The 8,658-nt window shown below is 36.3% G+C and overlaps 1 pseudogene; it reads right to left on the bottom strand.

Moving 5' to 3' along the window:
- Positions 1-5,373: 5,373 nt before the first annotated feature.
- On the bottom strand, positions 5,374-6,371 carry LOC125924606 (L-lactate dehydrogenase B chain-like; annotated as a pseudogene).
- Positions 6,372-8,658: the final 2,287 nt, after the last annotated feature.

Raw genomic sequence — 8,658 nt, 5'->3', positions numbered from 1 at the left:
TCATTTTTCACAAGGTGTTGTTAACTTTGAAAAAAACAAAGGTGGATGATTCTGTAAAGTAGTTCTGTGTTTTAAAGTTATTTTTTCTTTTTAAAATTAGAATTTCTCTTTAGATTTTTAAAAAAATTCTTTATCCATTCATCAGTTGATGGACATTTAGGCTCTCTCCATAGTTTGGCTACCTCATTATTTTTAATGGCTATAAAAATTTTTATTGTTTGACTATACTATAATTTAGTCACCCATTTCCCTATAGAATCTATAGCATAGATATACAATATAGTGCTACCCAATATCCTAAGTTTTATCTCATTTAATTCTCACAAAACTTCCAACAGGTAGATATTATTGTCTTCATTTTAAAGGTGAGAAAAATAAGGTTAGTGAAGTTAAGTAACTTGCCCAGGGTCCCATCGTTAAAGGAGGATCTAGGATTTAATCTCTGTACTATAAATCCCTCCATTCTGTGATGTGTTACCTGGCATCTTAGTAGGATTATAGGTGTTTTAGATTTAGTCCTTGTATTTTTCTGCATCATTTTTTTAATACTGAGTACATATTGATTTTTATATTCAGCTAAAATGACATTAAAAAGAATGCTTTAAGGGATGCCTAGGTGGCTCAGTTGGTTAAGTGTCTGACTTTGGCTCAGGTCATGATCTCGCGGTTGGTGGGTTTGAGCCCTGCCTCAGGCTCTGTGCTCACAGCTCAGAGCCTGGAGCCTGCTTTGGATTCTGTGTCTCCCTCACTCTCTACCCCTACCCTGCTTGCACCTTGACTCTTTCTCTCAAAAATAAACATAAAAAGTTTAAAAAAGAATGCTTTCATTATTAATCACTTAAACCCATTGACTTATTTAAAATTAAAGGAACATGTAGAAAATTCCAATCAAAATCAGTGAAAATTGGGAACAATGTAAGTGACAATCATTTTGGATAATGTTCAAAGGAAATTGTAGAACAATTAATACACATTATATAGCAGTTTAAAAGAATGAGGTAGATGTAGATGTATTTGTACTAATATGGATAAATAAAGCAACATTGCTGAATTAAAAAGTTAAGCTGCAAAATTCATCCTAAAATTAATATGGCATCTCAAGGGACTTTGAATTGCCAAAACAATTTTGAAAAGGAATAAAGTTAGAGGACACACAGTTACTGATTTCAAAACATTACAAAGCAATAGTAATCAAAACAGTGTGGTACTTCCATAAAGAGAGACAAATAAACCAATGGAATAAAATAGCCTAAGAATCAATCTTTGTGCATATAGTCAAATGATCTGCAGCAAAGGTACCGAGGCTACTACTCAATGGGGAAAGGACAGTATTTTGAACACATGGTGCTGGGAAGATGATATCCACATGCAAAAGAATTAAGTCAGACACTCACCTTACACCATGTATAAAAATTAATTCAAAATACATTAAATACTTAAATGTAAGACCTAAAACTGTCTAAAGTTTTAGACCTAAAGCTCCTAGAAGCAAACCTGTAGGAAAAGCTTCATGGATTGAATTGGGCAATGCTTTATTTGGAATGATGCCATAACCACAGGCAATCAAAGCAAAAATAGACAAATGAAACCATATCAAACTTAAAAACTTTTTGCATCAAAGGACACAATGCACATAGTGAAAAAGCAATTTAAGGAGCAGTGAAAACTATTTGCAAATCATTTATCAGACAAGAGGTTAATATCCAGAATATATGAAGAAATCCTACATCACAACAACAAGAACATCTAATAATCCAATTTAAAAATGGGCAAAGGATTTGAGTAGACATTTTCCCAATGATATACAAATGGCCAAGAAGCGTGTGAAAAGGTTCTCAACATCACTAATCATTAGGGAAATGCAAATCAAAACCATCATGAGGTATCATCTCATACCCATTAGGATGGCTACTATCAAAAAAAATAGTGTTATTTGTGTATGAGAAGAAACTGGAACCCTTGTGCACTGTTAGTGAGGTTGTAAAATGGTGTAGCTGCTATAGAAAACAGGAGTTTCCTTAAAAAAATTAAAAAGAAAACTACCATAAAATCCAACCATGCTCTCTGGATATATATCCAAAGGAATTGGAAGTGAGGTCTCAAAGAGACATTTGCATCCCATGTTTATAGCAGCATTATTCAAAATAGTCAAGAAGTGGAAGCAACCCAAATGTCACCAACAGACAAATGGATAAACAAAATGTGGTGTATACAGTGGAATATCATTTAGCCTTGAAAGGGAAGGAAATTCTACCAAGTGCTACAACATTGATAAACCTTGAGGACAAGATTTGTGAAATAAGCCAGTCAAAAAGACAGATACTGTATGATTCTACTTATATGAGGTATCTAAAGTAGTCAAGAAACAGAAAGTAGAATGGTAGTTACCAGGAGCTTGGTCAGGGGAAAAGGGGAATTGCTTAATGCATACAGAGTTTCAGATTTGTAAAATGAAAAGTTTTAGAGTCTCTTTCAAAACAATGGGAATCTACTTTCTTTTTAATGTTTATTTATTTTGGGGAGGGAGAGAGGGAGGGAGAGAGAGTGAGCATGAGTAGGGGAGGGGCAGAGAGAGAGGGAGACACAGAATCTGAAACAGGCTCCAGGCTCTGAGCTGTCAGCACAGAGCCCGACACAGGGCTTAAACCCACGGACCACGAGATCATGACCTGAGCCAAAGTCGGACACTTAACCAAATGAGCCATCCAGGTGCCCCTGGTTAAAATGATAATTTTATGTGAGTTTTACCACAATACAGAATTTTAATCAAAACATTAGAAACTCTGCTGGTTATAAGCATATAGGGTAATGGAAAAATATTAAAACAAATATTTAGTACACTGTAATTTAAAATATTGGGATCATTGAGGCATTAAAGTGTTTTACTTCTCTGTAAAAAAAACAAACAAATGTTAAGCCATAGATAGACATGTATAGTATGATACATTGAAAAAAATTCAAAATATGCCAAAGTATACAGTGTACTTTCTATGGGGACATATATTTGTATATAAAGACATTAGATAAGAACTGGAAGGATATACACCAAATTAATCACAGTAGTTATCCTTGGGTAAAGGCAAAGGGGACCAGATGGTGGGTGATGGTTAAAAGGGACTTACCCATAGTGCTTCAAGTTTTTATGAAGAGAAGCAATTCATGAATTATTTATATAAAATAGCCTCTAAACATATAAAAAGATGTTCAAACTTACTTTAAAAAATCCAATTAAAACTACACTGGAAAAAAAAACTATATTGAAATTCCCCATTTCTCTTCTTTTGGATTGGCAAAGATTTGAAAGCTTGATGATATATTCTGTTGGCAAGGCTATGAGGAAACATTGCTGCTGGGAAGGCAAATTATACCACGCCTACAAAGGGGAATTTGGCAATACCTAACAAACCCGGCACTCTACTTCTAGAAATTCACCAGGAACATAGCCTCTAACAATACAAAAATAAACGCCCAGGGTGATTCATTGCAGCATTACTTGTAGTTGCAAAATATTGGGAAGTACCTTAATGGTTAAACATGGAACACTGGTTGTATAAATTTTGTCACATACATGGAAGACTGGTTGTATAAATTTTGTCACATACATACAATCTGGTTGTAGGTAGGATGATCTCTAAAACTGATAGGGATTTCTAGGACATAGTAAGTGAAAAAAGGAGATTGCAAAAGTATATGTGTAGTACCCAGCTTTGTTGAAGAGAGAAGGAGAAATTAAAGAAAATGCATATGTCTGCTTATTTTCACTAGCCAAAATTTAATGAACTTAGTGACCTATACAGAGGGTGTGTGGAGGAGACATGAAAAGTATACAGGCAGGAGTAACACTTCTCTGACCACACCTTTGTATATAAGTTTGACTTTGAGTTATGTTAATGTTCTAGATATTTTGAAATAAAAGAAATCAACAAGGATCAAATTTTTAATGAATGTCATGTCTACATTGAAGGGAGAAAAAAACTAATCCAAGTAACTTTTGACTATACAATAATTTGACTATACACCATTCTTTTTTTGTCTTTATTAAAATTTTTAATATTTTATTCATCATGGATTTTATTTTTGCATTCCTTTGATTTTTTCAAAAGACTGTATTAAAATATTACTTTTCTTCACTATTGAGTCTCTTTTTTTTAATATGAAATTTATTGTCAAATTGGTTTCCATACTACACCCAGTGCTGCTCCCAACAGGTGCCCTCCTCAATGCCCATCACCCACTTTCCCCTCCCTCCTACCTCCTATCAACCTTCAGTTTATTCTCAGTTTTTAAGAGTCTCTTATGGTTTGCCTCCTTCCCTCTCTGTAACTTTTTTTTCCCCTTTCCCTCCCCCCACCCCGGTCTTCTGTTAAGTTTCTCTATACACTGTTCTTCTTAGTAGTTCTTTCTTCCCCCCACAAAGTAGGGTGCAAATAGCAATTCTAAAGCTACTTTGTGTGTATTGTAGGATTGACCAAAAGAATAAATATATTAGTTCGTTGGGAGTTAGTGTAGGGTCCTCATTACATAAGAAGGGAGATACAAATATGGACAGTGGGAAGAAGAAGAACCCTATAAGATTTACTGGAATTGGTATTAGTTGAGTTTATGATATCTAATATCTTTCCTAACTCTTTTAATTGAAGGGTTAAATTTAGTGCACACAGTGAAATTCCCTACTAATAGGAATTGGTACTCTTTTTTTTTTTTTCTTACTCCCTCCACACATTTCCTCCCCCCTCTACCCCTCATACCCACCTCTGGAAACCACCAATCTGTTCTCTGTATCTATGGATTAGTACTGTTTTGTTTTCATTTTTTAGATTCCACAAATAAGAGAGATCATATGGTATTTGTCTTTGTCTGGCTTATCTCACTTAGCATAATACCCTCTTGGTCCATCCATTTTGTCACAGATGGCAAGATTTCATTCTTTTTTATGACTGAATAATATTCCATTGTATGTACATAGCACAATTTCTTTATAATTCATCCGTCAGTGGACACTTACGTTGTTTCAGTCTTGGCTATTGTGAATAATGCTGCAATGAACATGGAGGTGCAAATATCTTCTTGAGTTAGTGTTTTTGTTTTCTTTGCATAAATACCCAGAGGTGGAATTGTGGAATTATATGGTAGTTCTATTTTTATTGTTTTTATTATTTTTATTTTTTAGAAGCATACTACAATAGTTAATTTTATTTGTTCAAGAGCTCTGTTGCAAGCACTCAACCAAAGATGGGCTCTGATTCTGTGAGCCCAGATTCATATATTTAGGAAGATAAAAGCAAACTGTGATCCATGTAAATGGATGAAAAACTAAAGGCTCACAGTTAATCACATTGTAGTTTTAAATTTCGACAACCTAGAAGTCGGAACTCACAGGTCTTTTAGGTCCTTCTGGATGTCCCACAAGGTATCTGCTTTACTTGAGCTGAGTGACTTCATCATTCTTCAGCTTCCGGATCATAACACTGGTTAATCCTCGATCATTCAGGATACACAGAAGGCTCAGGAAGACTTCATTCTCAATGCCATACATCCCCTTCACCATTCTTGACACTGGATGAATCCTGGATAGATTTTCCAATATGGATTCAATGAGATCAGCCACACTTAATCCAAAGCCCAGCTGGTATATCCTTTTAGCTTGATGGCTTCATAGGCACTTTCAACCATCATCTTATGCACTTACTTCCAATTTTCACTGTCATTGTCTGTTCCCATTTCTGGATTCAGTTCTTGGAGAGAAACGCCACATTCACTCCATTCCACACAGCCACACCTGAGTCGCCGTGTTCTCCCAGATCCATCCATGGCAGCTGCTGGGACGAATGCCATGTTTTTCAGCCATAAGACAGCAAAATCTAGCGGAATCCATGTTACACCTACTTCCAATCACATGGTGTTTGGGTAGTCCACTTAAGTTTCCAGGTAACCTACGTGAGAATATCCACTGAGTTGGAAACCACGGTTATGATACAATCAGGCCTGTGATTGACTATCTGAGGAATAATGAATTTGAAGACATTAACATTCCTCTTCACCAGATTGAGATGGCTCTCTCCCTCCTGCTGGTGGACTCCTGCTGTTACCACCACAGTCTTAGAATTGGTAGTCACAGAGTAATCTTTATCTGCCACAATTTTTTGGTGTCTGAAGAAATCAGCTCCCATGTTGCAGATCCATCATTTCTCCTCTGAGTTTATCTTCTAAAACATACAGAAGGGCAAGGTCATGAGCCAGAGACTTTCCCAGAATGCTGATGGCACATGCCATACCAACTTGTTCAACACCCATTGCAGTGATCTTATTGTTTGGGATGTTGTCTCTTCTTCTGCAACTGGTGCCATCAGTTTTTCCTTAAGAGTTGCCATGTGCTCAGAGAGAAACTTCTGTAAGAGTCGTGCAAAGAGGGCAATGACAACTACATGTGACTCCTCTGGTGCAGTATCTGCAAGGAGTGGTAGTTCTATTTTTAAATTTTGAGGAACCTCCATACTGTTTTCTATAGTGGTTGCACCAATTCACATCCCACCAACAGTGTATGAGCATTCCCTTTTTTCCACATCCTCACGAACACTTGTTATTTCTTGTCCTTTAGATAATAGCCATTCTAAGAGGTATGAGCTGATATCTCATTGTGGTTTTGATTTGCATCTCCTTGAGCATCTTTTCATGTGCCTGTTGGTCATCTGGATATTTTCTTTGGAAAAATGTCTATTCAGATCCTCCGCCCATTAAAAAATTTTTATTTCACAGAAATAGAAACAACCGCCTTAAATTTGTATAGAACCACAAGAGACCTTGAATAGCCAAAGCAATCTTGAGAAGAAATAACAAAGCTGGATCATCATGCTCCCTGATTTCAAACTATATTACAAAGCTATAGATTAAAATCATATGGTATTGGTATAAAAACAGACACATAGATCAATGGAACAGAATAGACAGCCCAAAAATGTTTATTTGATTGCATATATGATTAACTAATTTACAACAAACGAGTCCAGTGGGAAAAGACAGTCTATCCGATAAATGGTGTTGGGAAAACTGGACAGCTAAATATAAAAGAACAAAACTGGACTACTATCTTACACCATAAACAAAAATTAAGTTAAAATGGATTAAAGACTGGCAAGTAAAACCTGAAACCATAGAACTCCTAAAAGAAAACATAGGCAGTAAACTCCTTGACATAGATCTTGGTGATAAGCTTTTGAATCTTACACTAAAGGCGAAGGCAACAAAAGTAAAAATAAACAGTGGGACTACGTCAATCTAAAAAACTTCTGCACAGCAAAGGAAACCATCAACAAAATGAAAAGGCAACCTACTGAATGGGAGAAAATATTTGCAAATCATGTGTCTGATCAAAGGCTAATATCCCAAAATATAAAAAGTTCATACAACTCAATAGCAAAAAAACCAAACAATTCAATTTAGAAATGGAATCTGTACTCTTTACATAATAGCTGATTTTAGGATTGAGGCAAGGAAAGTCTGATAAGCCTAAAACATTGTATTATTCACAAAAGTAAGGAAGTACCTCCTCCCAACCCCCATTGATGGCAACATGTTAAAAATACTCAGAAACCAGCTTGAAATGTTGCTCACTGGCCACAATCTGGCCAATTAGTGCATCAATATGTGTAAGAAGAGTAATAGATTACTACTCATTGAGGAAAAAAGAAAATCGAGGAGTCCTTACTAGTAATACACAGATTAAGTAAGTAAATAAGTGAATAAGTAACTAGGCGAGAAGGGAGTGTTCTTTCTTATATGCCAACTAATAATGGAGTTAGAAGAATAATGGAGTGGGGTGCTTGGGTGGCTCAGTTAAGCATCCAACTCTTGATCTTGGCTCAGGTCATGATCTCAAGATTGGTGAGTTCAAGCCCTATGTGGGGCTCCTTGCTGACAGTGTGCAGCCTGCTTGGGATTCTTTATCTCCCTCTCTCTGCCCCTCCTCTGCTCTCTCTCGCTCTCTCAAAATAAATAAAATAAACTTTTTTAAACAAAGAAGAAGAATGGAGTTACAAAACCACTGTTTTTGTTTTTCTTTTGTTTTGAGAGTAAGCTCATACATGCATTTTCATGAGCATGAGTGGGGTAGGGGCAGAGGGAAAGGGAGAAAGAGAATCCTAAACAGGCTTGATGCCCAGTGAGGAACCTGTCATGGGGCTTGATCTTGACTGTGAGATCATGACCTGAGTGTAGTCAAGAGTTGGACTCTTAACCAACTGAGCCACTCAGGTGCCCAAAACCAACATTTTTAACCATTATGGTCCAATTTCATTTAGGGAAGAATCAAATATACATGCTAAATCTAGGGAGGGAAAGTTTGAAGAGAAATTATAATTACAACAGGAAAAACAGTAACTATCCAGTAGGGAAACTGAACAACACCCTAACCAAGTGATCACAATGAATATCACCAATGAAGTGTAAATGGGCATCATCATGTGCCTCCAGAGGGGACTCACTGAAAGGATGCACTACCCTTTGGTAGCACAGCAGCCAAGAAGCACCAAACTTATCAGGAGGATGAATTAAAAAAACACAACTGGCCTGTGTTTTTCAAAAATGTCTGTGTCACGAGGCAAGGAAAGGCTGTGACATGGTAGCTAAATGAAATACGTAATCTTGGCCCAAATAAAAATT

Source organism: Panthera uncia, chromosome F2 (assembly GCF_023721935.1).
Source record: "Panthera uncia isolate 11264 chromosome F2, Puncia_PCG_1.0, whole genome shotgun sequence".
Taxonomy (NCBI): Eukaryota; Metazoa; Chordata; class Mammalia; order Carnivora; family Felidae; genus Panthera; species Panthera uncia.
Note: the sequence above shows the minus strand (reverse complement) of the source record. Positions and strands in the feature narration are given on the sequence as shown.